Source organism: Mytilus californianus, unplaced genomic scaffold (assembly GCF_021869535.1).
Source record: "Mytilus californianus isolate M0D057914Y unplaced genomic scaffold, xbMytCali1.0.p SCAF_12, whole genome shotgun sequence".
Taxonomy (NCBI): domain Eukaryota; kingdom Metazoa; phylum Mollusca; class Bivalvia; order Mytilida; family Mytilidae; genus Mytilus; species Mytilus californianus.
In genome coordinates this window covers 369796-382711 of record NW_026262604.1, presented here as the reverse complement: position 1 = coordinate 382711, position 12916 = coordinate 369796, and the positions used below count along the sequence as shown (strand labels likewise).

Sequence of the window (12916 nt, the reverse complement as noted above, 5' to 3'; positions counted from 1 at the left end):
TTAAATACCAACGATTCGAAAAATTAATAGAAATCAGTGAAGCGTATAATGTCAATACTAAGGTGAAACAAACGTTTCATCAGTATATAAACAGTCTTCTTAATTATTCTTGTGAAGAAGCAGGACTAAACGAATTTAGTTTTAAGGCAGTCAAAAGTAATAAAAAAATAATATCAAAGAACAAATATATAGAATGTGTTATTATTAATGTAAAAAAATGTTACTCACCATGTATGAAATTTAAAATATCCAACTATAAACCACCATGAGAAATTATCTGCATATATGCACGGTCAATGCTAATGGCCTACAGCAACCTGAAAAAATAAATAAAATAGTAAGTTGGGCAAATCAGCAAAAATGTGATGTAATATTCATTCAAGAAACTCATTTTATCAATTTAATGCAGAATACATTGAATAAAGAATTTGGCGAGAATCTTTTCAGAAGTGATGGTACAAGTAATTCGCGCGGGGTAGCAATATGGATAAAAGATAGAATTAATTTCAAAATTATTGATGAACACAAAGATTCTGAAGGGAGATTTATTCTGATTAATATTGAAATCAATGAAAATATCTACACGCTAGTAAACATCTACGCTCCAAATAAATTAAGAGAAAGAAATAGTTTCTTCAAAACAGTTAAATCTTATATAAATAAATATGGATTAGGTCAAACAATTCTTGGGGGGTGATTTCAACGACATCTGGTCATTGATAGATACAAAAAATAAAACTAAATCTTCCAAAAAATTTGAAGGGGCTAATAAAATCATGTAAATAAATAGATATTTGGAGAAACAAAAATAAAAACCTAAAACAATTTACTTGGAGTAGGAAAGATAGATCAGAGGCCACCAGGATTGATTATTTCTTGATTTCCAAGGAAGTACAAAAAAATTGTAAAAGTTGTGATATTAAACCTATTGTTCAAAAACTAACTGACCATAATGCAGTATCTTTAAAAATCAATACTGATAGAGGAAATAAGGGGCGTGGCTACTGGAAATTAAACTCCAGTATATTAAACAATGAGGACTATGTAAATATAATAACAAAGCTAATAATTAAATATGAAAAGGAATCAATTAACTGTAATGATTTGGGGATACTTTGGGATAACTTGAAAATAGAAGTGCGGGATGCAAGTTTAAGCTATTGTAAAAGACAAGCCAAATTAAAAAAAGATCAAATAAATATTTTAGAAAAACAGCTGAATTATCTCAACAAAGAAATAAATAATGGTACCCATATAAATCAAAAATTACAAAAAGAAATTGAAAATGTGGAAAATGATTTAGAGGGCTTGTATAAAGACAAAATTAAGGGACAAAAAATAAGGTCAAGGGTAAAATGGTTTGAAGAAGGAGAAAAAAATAGTGCATACTTCTTGGGACTAGAAAAGAGTCGCCAAACAAAAAAGATTATAACTGAACTATATGATGAAAATGGGTCTGCTACAACAGACCAAGATAAAATTTTAAATCTACAAGTGAAATACTACAAAACTCTCTATGAGTCCACTAACCCTTGTGATGATGATGTTAAAATGTATATTAAAGAAACAGAGCTACCAAAAAAGCTAAAAGACTCAGATAGTAATCAATGTGAAGGGGACGTAACAGAAACTGAATGTACAGCTGCAATATTTAAAATGAAGCTAAATAAATCCCCCGGTCTAGATGGTCTAACAGTGGAATTTTATAGGCAATTTTGGAATAGCTTAAAAAATATTATTGTCAAGGTATTTAATTATAACTTTGAAAAAAAAGAATTAACAAACTCTCAAAAAAAAGGTGCAATTTCACTAATATTTAAAAAGAATGACCCTCTTTCATTAAATAATTACCGTCCCATAACTTTATTGAATATTGATACAAAACTATTAGCTTATGTGTTAGCTCAGAGACTTAAAAAAGTTCTACCATCTATCATTAGTCTAGATCAAACCGGATATGTTAAAAACAGATATACTGGTTTTAACATCAGACAAGATATTATAGATTATTCTGAGAAATTTAATATAGAAGGAGCAATTCTTTTTTTGGATTTTAGTAAAGCCTTTGACTCGTTAGAATGGACATTTATGACGGAAACTCTAAAAAAGTTTGGATTTAAAACTAGTTTTATCAAATGGGTTGAAACTATGTATAAAGACATAAAGGGATGTATTTTAAATAATGGGTGGGTCTCAGGTCCTTTCAAAATATATCGTGGAATACGACAAGGGTGTCCGATTTCAGCTCTCCTTTTTGTCATAACAGTAGAATTAATGGCAATAAGACTAAGAAGTAATAAAGATTTTAAAGGAATAAAAATAAAATTAGAAGGAAAATCTTGTAATTTAAAAATTTGCCAATTAGCGGATGATACAACACTCTTTCTACAGTCAAGAAAAGAAATAAGTTTGGCTCTTAGCATAATTGAAACATTTGGAAGTTTTCAGGACTTAAACGTAATAGAAACAAAACAGAAGGGGTATGGTTAGGGAGATTAAAAAGTTCAAAAGATAAATATGAAAATATAAACTGGACAAACAAACCAATTAAAAGCCTCGGTATCTATTTTGGGTACGACAGAAAAGAATGTCAAGCATTAAATATGGAAAAGGTGATAGACAAAATAGCAAAACTTGTAGAAAGATGGTCAAAACGAAAGTTATCACTACTTGGAAAAGTATTAATAGTAAAAGCTCTTCTGTTACCAAATATAACGTACATTGCTACTAACAGTATCATAACTAAAGATTATCTACAAAATATAAATAAAATCTTATATAAATTCATTTGGAATGGAGGAAAAGATAAAATAAAAAGGTCAATAATAATTAAAAATTTCTCTGAGGGGGGGTTAAAAATGATTGATATGGAGTCTTATATAAAATCAATACATTTAAAATGGATTTTAAAAATACTACAATCAGGAAATGCAAACTGGTCTGTATTATCAAAATTACACCTTAATAAATTTGGAAAAAACCTGCTCATTTTCAAGATGAATCTAAATAGCACAAAACTTCTAGATAGAAAAATATGGAATGATACACCAATCTTCTATCAAGAGATGATAAAAACATGCATAACTGTAAATAATTATGAAAACAATCATCATGATCAAATCGATAATTATTTAGTTACCAAATATAACGTACATTGCTACTAACAGTATCATAACTAAAGATTATCTACAAAATATAAATAAAATCTTATATAAATTCATTTGGAATGGAGGAAAAGATAAAATAAAAAGGTCAATAATAATTAAAAATTTCTCTGAGGGGGGGTTAAAAATGATTGATATGGAGTCTTATATAAAATCAATACATTTAAAATGGATTTTAAAAATACTACAATCAGGAAATGCAAACTGGTCTGTATTATCAAAATTACACCTTAATAAATTTGGAAAAAACCTGCTCATTTTCAAGATGAATCTAAATAGCACAAAACTTCTAGATAGAAAAATATGGAATGATACACCAATCTTCTATCAAGAGATGATAAAACCATGCATAACTGTAAATAATTATGAAAACAATCATCATGATCAAATCGATAATTATTTAGATATCAGAAAACAAGTAATATGGGGCAATAGATCCATAACATTTCAAGCTAAATGTCTGTTCTTTAATAATTGGATTGATAGTGATATATTATATATAAATGACATAATTGATAATAGGGGAAATATATCAGAAGAAATAATTATTTCAAAATTAAGAAATAAAAGCAATTGGATTTCTGAACTATCAAAACTAAAAAAATCCATACCAAAACAATGGATAGACAACTTAAAAACAGAGGAATCATTCAAACTACAGTCCATATTAACCGAACTAAAATTAAACTTAGAGATAATAATAATGTACTAACTATCAATAATAAAGACATATACAAAATAGTACTAAGTCTAGTAAAAATAGAAATACCAACCGGTTTTTTAAAATGGGAAAGAGTCTTAAGTATAGGAAGACTAAAAAATGAATTCAAAGACTCTATTAAATTCACTTTTGAGTATCTTAAAGATAATAAAATAAAAATGTTCAGGTGGAAATTAATGCATTATATTTTGCCAAACGAGGAGCTGCTTTTCCAGTGGAAAATTTCAACAAACAATTTTTGTTCATACTGTAATAAACTAGATAATTATAATCATTTTTTCATTACATGTTCATATCATAAAACATTTTGGAAATCAATGAAAGGTTTACTTCAAAAAGTCTGCATTGATGAACATGTAATAAGTCTCCATTCTCTTGTAATACGATAAAAAATTCATGATGAGGCATATTATGCACTAAATCATCTGCTTAGCTTAATGTTCTTTTCAGTTTATAAAGCACATTATGTTTCTAATAAAAAGGCTAAAATTGTAGACACATTAAGAATTTTCAAATATGAAGTAGAAAATATAGTAGAATTATATAGTATAGCAAATATAGAGATAAGCTGCTTATTAACAAAGGTGTTGAATATTTTGAGAAAAAATTGATGTCATTTTATGGTATTAAAATGCATTAAGCTAATAGTAAAAAAAAACAGAGGCTATCAATTAATGTGTTAATGCTTGTGATACTTTAATTGTAAATGTACAATGTAAGTACCTACATGTATCTATATATGTTACGGTATGTACTTTGGGTGTGTGTGAGTTGTGTATAAATTTGTTCGCAAAATATTAGTCCAAATGGTTGTGACGTCTTGAAGGGCTAATTTAGTTTCTTTTTCTGTGAGGCTTAACTACGTCGAAGGAAGGTGTCAGGGAAAAATGATTGGGTTGGTCTTTTGAGACTCATAATTGTTTGGACTAGCTTAATAATTCACCTCTGATATGAAGAAATGAGTACAAAACAAAACAGTATGAAATGTATGTATCAAATAGTTTACTAAAAAAAGGATTCTATACTCTGAGCCAAAACTGATGTAATTTTATAAAATTAAGCTGGTACTATTAATAGAGCTACAGAAAGTATTTTTGTTGTACGTACCTGTACTGTAGAAAAAAGCATAGGCATGTGATGCTGTACATTGTACAATGTTGTAATTGCATAAGTATGTATGTACCAAAGTATGTTCATGTGGATACTTCAGATGCATTGGTATATGTAGGCGTGTGTGTGATCTTTGAATATATTGATGATGTACCAATGTTTTAAATGTTTACAAACATTTGATAGGTAAAGGTCACGACACAATATTTATTTGGGTCAAATCAATAACGAATCTATTTAATAATTATAAATTAAGTTGTAAACACAAAATTATATTAGTACAACAACTTACCTTTTCGAATCATTATTCCAAATTTCCAAATCATTAAATAATATATGCAAACACCAGGATTGAAAATTGTGTATTCTCAAAATTGAAAGATTGAAAAGAACGTGCGAGGTCACTGACCGCATTTCGTTTCTGATACATTAAAGATAGTATAAAAAACCAATTCCGGAGTAAAGAATAATTTCCGTAAAAATACCGACAAACTTGTGTAATTATAGATATTGGAATATTACAGATATTATTATAAACATAAATAGTATACAAATTTTGTATTAATAAAGACTGTTTGTAACAGTAATTTATTTATTCAGATATTTATACCAATGTTATTTATTGTTAATTCTACGGAATATTCTCCCTGGATATTTAGTAGTAAATTTAGCAGGGATACTTGATGGAATGCTGTACACCAAGTTTTATTGTTAAAACAGCAATATGTGCAATAAAGAATCAATTTGAGTAAAAAAAAAAAAAGACATTCCTCTAATTACAAAACTCAATGCACTACTAAAAGCAATATACGACATGTATAAGGTCTACTGCAGTACTAAAGGAACTTGTAGGAAAAGGAGTAAAAGTGGCTGATTCCTAAGAAGTCATAGATTGTGCGAAAAGCATTGTGGATAATAGAGCAGACAAAGTCCTGATTAGTTCATTCTAGACTAGCAGTCAATTTCACAAAACATCGTAAGTTTACACGAAGTTAAGGAAGGCGGTATCAACGTCCATCAGAGAGTCTCACCCTGAGCTGCGAGAGAAACTAGCCGATCATATGAACCATCTAACAACCACTGCAGACAAATACTATGTGATGAAAGCTACAAGAGACAAAGCATTAGAGATGCCAAACATCATACACCAGCAAATGACAGGACAGGTTGAAAAAACGTCTTACGTGTTATACCTAAGACTTTCCTAAGTGCTCTCCTAAGTCAATTTCACAAAACATGTCGTAAGTTTTAATCCTACATTTAGGGTCGCTCTTACGATTAAATCTTTACTCGTATCTTACGACCCCTCTTAAGATACAGATGCCTTAGCAACATTCTTTCGTTTCATCGTGGATTGATTGATTGATTGTTGGTTGCTTAACGTCCAGTGGCAAATATTTCATGCATATTCAGGACGAGAACAAATTACAATAAATACAATAGGTAGGTTCTGTAGTAGAGGCGTCCGGGATTAAGGTCGGAGAAATTTAGACTGCCACGGGAAATGAGGGTATATTGGAAAGAGACAGAAATTTAGCCTTGCAACAGGTCACCTACGGACCCCTCCAAGAGTTGTTGTAAAGGTTCTTAACGTGCAAAGGGCGTGGCACTCTCTTTACACGAGACATCGGATTTAACGTCCCCATTCTGACCGGACGTGGCTGCAAATTTGTACATCCCGCACAGCCAAACGGACGCCCCACTTTAGCAAGGGTTTTACTGCCGGTCGGAGGAAGACCAATGGTGACCATACTTCTATTCCCCAGTCACCCTTGGGGGTAAGGACACAGTGGATCCCAAATTTATATTTGAAACTAACATTGTTATTTATGCCCGAGACTCTGCAGGTAGAGTCTGGAGCATAACCAATTTTGAACAGTTTTATAAAAGTTCCAAAATTATTGTAAAAAAATACTTTTTATAACTTTATACATATTTTGATATGATTATTTTCATGTTAACTTTGCATCCGTAGGCTCTCAAAAACTCTTTTCAAGTATTTTCATGTTTTAGATTCCCCGTGTCATGGTTGAGTTATTTAAAGACGCTGTCAGTCTTCCCCTGATGAGTTCGAGTAAGATTTTTCAGTCGTTTTTGTCGGAACTGTAGTTCCTCCTTTTTAAGATAGAGTGGGTGAAGTGTAATTGCCCTGTAGTTCTAGGGTGTTTTCCCAACCTGTCAAATTATTCAATTATCAAATCAAGAAAGTGACCGAATAGAGGAAACCTCTACTACAATTATTCATATAAGTGACTGAGTCTTGTAAAATGTTTGGTAATATCAATATTTCAGTGGTCAATTGCAAATTTCATCTTTAACTATTTTCTATAAAACATGGTCGATTTAAGTTCACAACTTATACATTATCTTGTAAAATGAAATATAATTATCAATAAAAAGTGACCGATTTAAGGTTACACCTAATGCAACTATCTATAAAAATGGTCGGTTTAAGTTCACATCGAATACATTATCTTGAAAATTGGTTGAATCTTTTAAAATGAAATACAATTATAAATAAAGAAAGTGACCGATTTAAGGTTACACCTAATGCAATTATCCATAGAAAATGTTTGAATTTATAAAGTGTAATATAATCTTCAATAACGGAAAAGGACGACTCAGTATTTCACCTGATACAATGATTTATGATAAAAGGTTGATTTAAGTCAACATTTAATACAGTATCTTAAAAAATGAAATACAATTATCAACAAAGAAAATAACCGATTTAGAGATACATTTAATATATATAATAATTACACATATTTCTTAGACTGTCACACTTAGAATTCAACTGCGTGCCAGTTTTGAATGTAAAGTTCATGCTGGATCAAAAGACCAAACTTTTTGAAGAAAACAATTTTACTACTGAATTGTGATACAAAAGTAATAATAATGCATGTAATAATACATTCACAAATGTTTCTGTTATATAAACACAAATTAGGCAGAAGATCTTGAGTTGAACATTTGACAGTGAAGTCTGCTTTTTCACCAATTCTTTTGTTTTTTTTTCAAGGTAAAATTTCGAAATAAGCTTCTGATATGATTTGATGAGATCCATTCTTTTGGTAAAAAACATGTTACACCCAGCTTCTAAATGTTTGAACAGGGTTGATTTTCAGCTTTGACAGGTTATCTATAGAAAGCTACTGCACAAATTTTATCAAAATTAGATAATTATGCTAGGAAGTTTACAATCCAAAACGATGCTGTTTACAATCCAAATTGATGCTCGAACGGACAGACAGATGAACAGCATTTATTTATCCTCGGCCGCAATGTGATGTTGAGGGGGTCAACAAGAACAGATATGGGTATATGTCAAATATACAACATTTCATCTCAGAAGTTAACCAAACAAAAATGTACACCAATAGGTCGCCACAAGATCTGCATCAAACTTGGAAACCCCACACCATGTAGTTAGCTCTATATGACCCAAACTGTGACATAACCTTAGTTGCATTTTCATTTTGTTCAATATTCAATTACAAATATTAATTTAAATTTGCTTTAATCATTGTCCACATTGTTGACGGTCACAATGAATACGCAATAATATTGTTACACACATTAAGGTCTGAATTTGCAATATTTCAAAGTTTCTGCATAAAGTCAAAATTCTACGCTGTTTTTAATGAATTTAACTACAACTCGGTAGAACTGTTTTAGTGAATTAAAACTAATGTCTCCCTTGTTAAAGTTACCCTTTAAAAAAATGTCATTTCAAGTAAGAATATATGGTTTATGCTTAGAAATCTGCAACGTTTTTAATAAATTAAAAAAATTATGAAACAAGGGTTTATGACATGAGGGACAAATATATGGTACACTTAAATAGTCTTGTGATATTTTTTATTAGAGTATATGGTTTATGGGTGCATGTCTGAAGTGTGTATAAGGGCCACTAAACCCAGACAAAAACATATATAGTGTTGTCAGGCTGATTGAGAATATATATATGATTAAGAGGTTGAAATATGTAACCATCTCAAGCAGTTTACCATCATTTGTATATAGGGGCAGGGCATGTCCCCCATGATGAACTAGAAAGGCAATTAAGATTAAACATGGATAAGGGATGGGGTTCTGAACCTGTTTACTTTAGATACATCTAAACAGCAACATCATTATATGAGGGGGCGGGAAATGACCCCTCAAAGGTCTTGTCTGTTCTGTGACCTATAAACTACTTACTTCCGCTTCATATTAACTGAGGTGGATATTTGTCGCAGAAGCAATCAGTGCACATCTCTTCATTTTCATATCGACATGGCAAGAGAGAAAATGTTTTGATTTTTGGATAACACATATAATTATATATTTGACCTTAACTTTTTTGTTTGATCTTGAAGGTCAAATATAAAGGTCATTATCCATGGTATGCGTTTCAATCATTAAAAAACTCCTTCAAGGAATAGAAAAATGTGTTCTCCAGTAAAAAAAAAATGAGAAAAAAACCCTTATATTTTGATTTTGAGGTGAAAGGTCAAGGTCATTTGGCAGTTTTAATCTTATTAGACATACTGTTTTATTGTAATACACCTTAATGTCAAATATAATAAGATAGTGTCAAAAGATAAATAAGTTTTCATGATTAAATGCACGGATTATTGTGAAAAATATGTGAAAATTTGCCAGTTTTATTTAGTTGCCACGGTAACGGTGTCAGAGACCACAGCTCAAAATTCATAAAACTTGTAGTATACATGTAAACCTTTATAGAAAAATTTAAAACATTTAAAAAAACATAGTACTTTAAGAGATTACATGTCCTTTGTTGATCTTTTTACAAAGTATCCAAAATATGCCCAAAATGCCCTTTTTAAACCGGTCAGCCCGAAATTTAGCAATACTAAAGCTTTAACATATTGTCAAGTTTCGAAGGTCGAATGATGCTTGTTATAAAAATCAAATCAAATACCAGCTAAACATAATCTTATCTAGCATATTCAGAGTAAAAAAAATGTGATATTTTTGTGGAAATTTGAGCCTTTTCCAGTAGATGGCGCTGTAAAATCTAAAAATAGCTTAAAATAAAATTTCAGTTAGAATTTTTTTTTCTCTTGACTATCATAACATGTGTGCAAAATTTCATTTTATTTGGTTGAAAATGTCATGTGGACCCCCTTATAAGCATTTTGCATGGTTCTATCAAAGACTGGGTGTTAAATGGAAACAAATTATTGCCATCTTTAAAATGTTTGGCCGTGGTTTTAGAAAACTTACCTTTTATTTATGCATTGTGTTTCATAATATTGTCATCGGATTGCGAGATGAAATCCCAGAGTCATTTTTGCATGCTTGCATGCAAATCGGCCGTGTCTTAACGCGAAAAATAAGGAAGGAAATTATTCAAGTTTTCCGTCTTACCCATCAGCAGAAGAATACAGATATTTGGTAGATTATGTGATTAAAATGTAAAAAAGTGTAAAAAAAAAATGCGATTAGGTAGAGAGGAAGACCCGGAAATTCTAAACTAAGGTAGTATGGGGATTCGTATGGTATTGCATTGAATGTCAAAAACAATGTTACTGTATAGTAAACAGAACAATGTCAAAAACCTTGTGATGTTTGGGGCTAGATATGTAGGATACATCACTTTACATCGTTAAATAGACACTTTCCTGTTAACGACAAAAAATGAAATTGCTGAAAACAGACAAAAGTGTGGAGGGACAAGTTATCTGTTCTACTGTGAACGTAAAAAAATGGTCATTGTAAGAACATCAGAAGTACAGAAAGACATCAGTCATAACGAATCAGCTGTCATCCCTGTGTGTTGAAGTTTATGGTAGAATACAAGACAATAGAGCCGTTGAATCAACTACTGACAAGCTAAAGATCACAAAGCAACAGTATAATATTAGGTACATGTTTATATTTGGTTAACCTATATCAAGAACATTGGCAAAATTGGTATCTGTGATATAACCTTCGCTGCGGAAACATTCAAAACAACATTAATCAATCAACTGCCTTCAAAATGATAAAACAATTCAACCAGTCGATCACGTGATGGAAATTGCACAGATAAACAAGAAATCTGAAAAAAAGTAGGTCTGATAATTGATAAGAAACCGCTTTGGTCTGTCCAATAGGTGAAATACTAAAACAGCCTGGGGAGAACACTGAAATCTACCAATTGATAGCCGACTAGTTTATAGAATTGCTTCAAGTGAACGCTGAAGATAAACAAAAGGTGATTGTTCCTCGTAGGTGTGTGCTGAAATGTTCATTCCATGCTCTGACAAAGGAAACATTTTGACATGAAAAGTAAGCTTTATGTCAAGTTTGGGGGAGTTTGTCTAGACCATTGAATCAATTACAAAAGATATAAAGAGCTCCCTTCTGTATACCTACACAGACACAAAGTAAGATTAATAATTTTTCGTCCATGCAAACATCGATTTTGGCTTTTAGTATGTTTGGGGACTGTCTTCCTATTAATCCTATATTTAAAAAAAACATGTTCCTTCTATTCCTTCAATCGTCAGTAGCTGTAATTATATTACTCTATATATTTATGTTATATCTCAATTTAAATGTTATTGATGTACAAGTAAAACAGCTAGATAAAATAGACCGTTTTTTTTCTTATAAAGATATCCTTTCCTTGCTTATGTTGACTTCCAATCGTCAAACCCTGGTTATACTGAAGTGTTAGTTTGTGTCAATGATATCTGAAATGAATTATTTCAGTTATAACTGTTAAAAAAGTTACATAATTATTTTGAATATACATAATAGTAATGATGGAATAAAATGCGGAATAAAGAATGTCCCCAACATTAAAACTGTAACAACATTGCTGAAATGACGTAAAATACTTCTGATAAACCCCACATTTTCCTCTATTGGTTGCAGACATCCATATATAGATTTTCCAACTAGAAAATTCAGTCCAGTAGTTGATGAATCTGACTTAAGGAAAGTATTTTCACAGCAAATATTGTAAGTAAATACAAAACCCCATAGCTATTTCGTAATATCAACTGTATGTTGCATCTCAAATTTGTTCACAGAATCCCAACTTGTTATTTCGGGTGCAACATAAGATGATATATCATCGCCTGAACAAGAGATGCCATTAATTCTATCAGCTGCATTATGAGCCAATGACATGTTTTTTCTCCAACTTGGAAAAAATTAACAAACTATATTCAGTTTCTTTCGAGAATGACATCTTAGAAGAAATTTCTCCAGTTGACTTAATGCTCGGTTTTTGGCTGAAAATGTTTTTGAAGATGGCAGTTTGGTCAATAGGTGTTGTTGATGGGATTTGAAATAATAGAAAAAAAGTTTTCAATCAAAAGCAGAAAAACTCAATGATTGAGAAATTTCAAATTGGCAAAAGAACTGACAGTAAAGTTGATGCTAACAAAGCTTCTGAAGAAATGAGGTCAGGTCACCTTGGATTTTCTAAGGCCGAATGTTTAACAGGCCAACAGATTGGAAGTGATTTTTTCAGACTTGCTCAACAAGACAGAAAATCAGACAGCAATGACTACCGTGCTCAAGATGAGGTAAAGATAAGATCTATTTTGAAAAATAAGAGCTCACTCAAACTCTTAACATTTAGTTACAAAAACTTCTGAGGGTTATTTGCTTTATCGGAAATACATATTTTGGTGGAAAAAGAGTTTCAAGTATCATATATACCCTTAAATCGACATAATTTTTTTTTATAGATAATTGTATAAAAGAGGGACGAAAGATACCAGAGGGACGGACAGTCAAGCTCATAAATCGAAAATAAACTGGCAACGCCATGGCTAATAATGAAAAAGACAAACAGACAAACAATAGTACACATGACACAACATAGAAAACTAAAGAATAAGCAACACGAACCCAACCAAAAAAAAAGGGGTGATCTCGGGTGCTCCGGATGGTAAGCAGATCCTACTCCACA

General features: G+C 31.0%; 1 long non-coding RNA gene across 1 annotated transcript; it reads right to left on the bottom strand.

The window, feature by feature from the left end:
* Window positions 1–227: 227 nt before the first annotated feature.
* Window positions 228–5532, bottom strand: LOC127721176 (uncharacterized). The gene is made up of 2 exons (XR_007991064.1): window positions 5288–5532; window positions 228–317 (listed from the first exon to the last, which is right to left on the bottom strand). It is a non-coding gene; the product is annotated as an uncharacterized LOC127721176 (long non-coding RNA).
* Between the last annotated feature and the right edge of the window lie 7384 nt (window positions 5533–12916).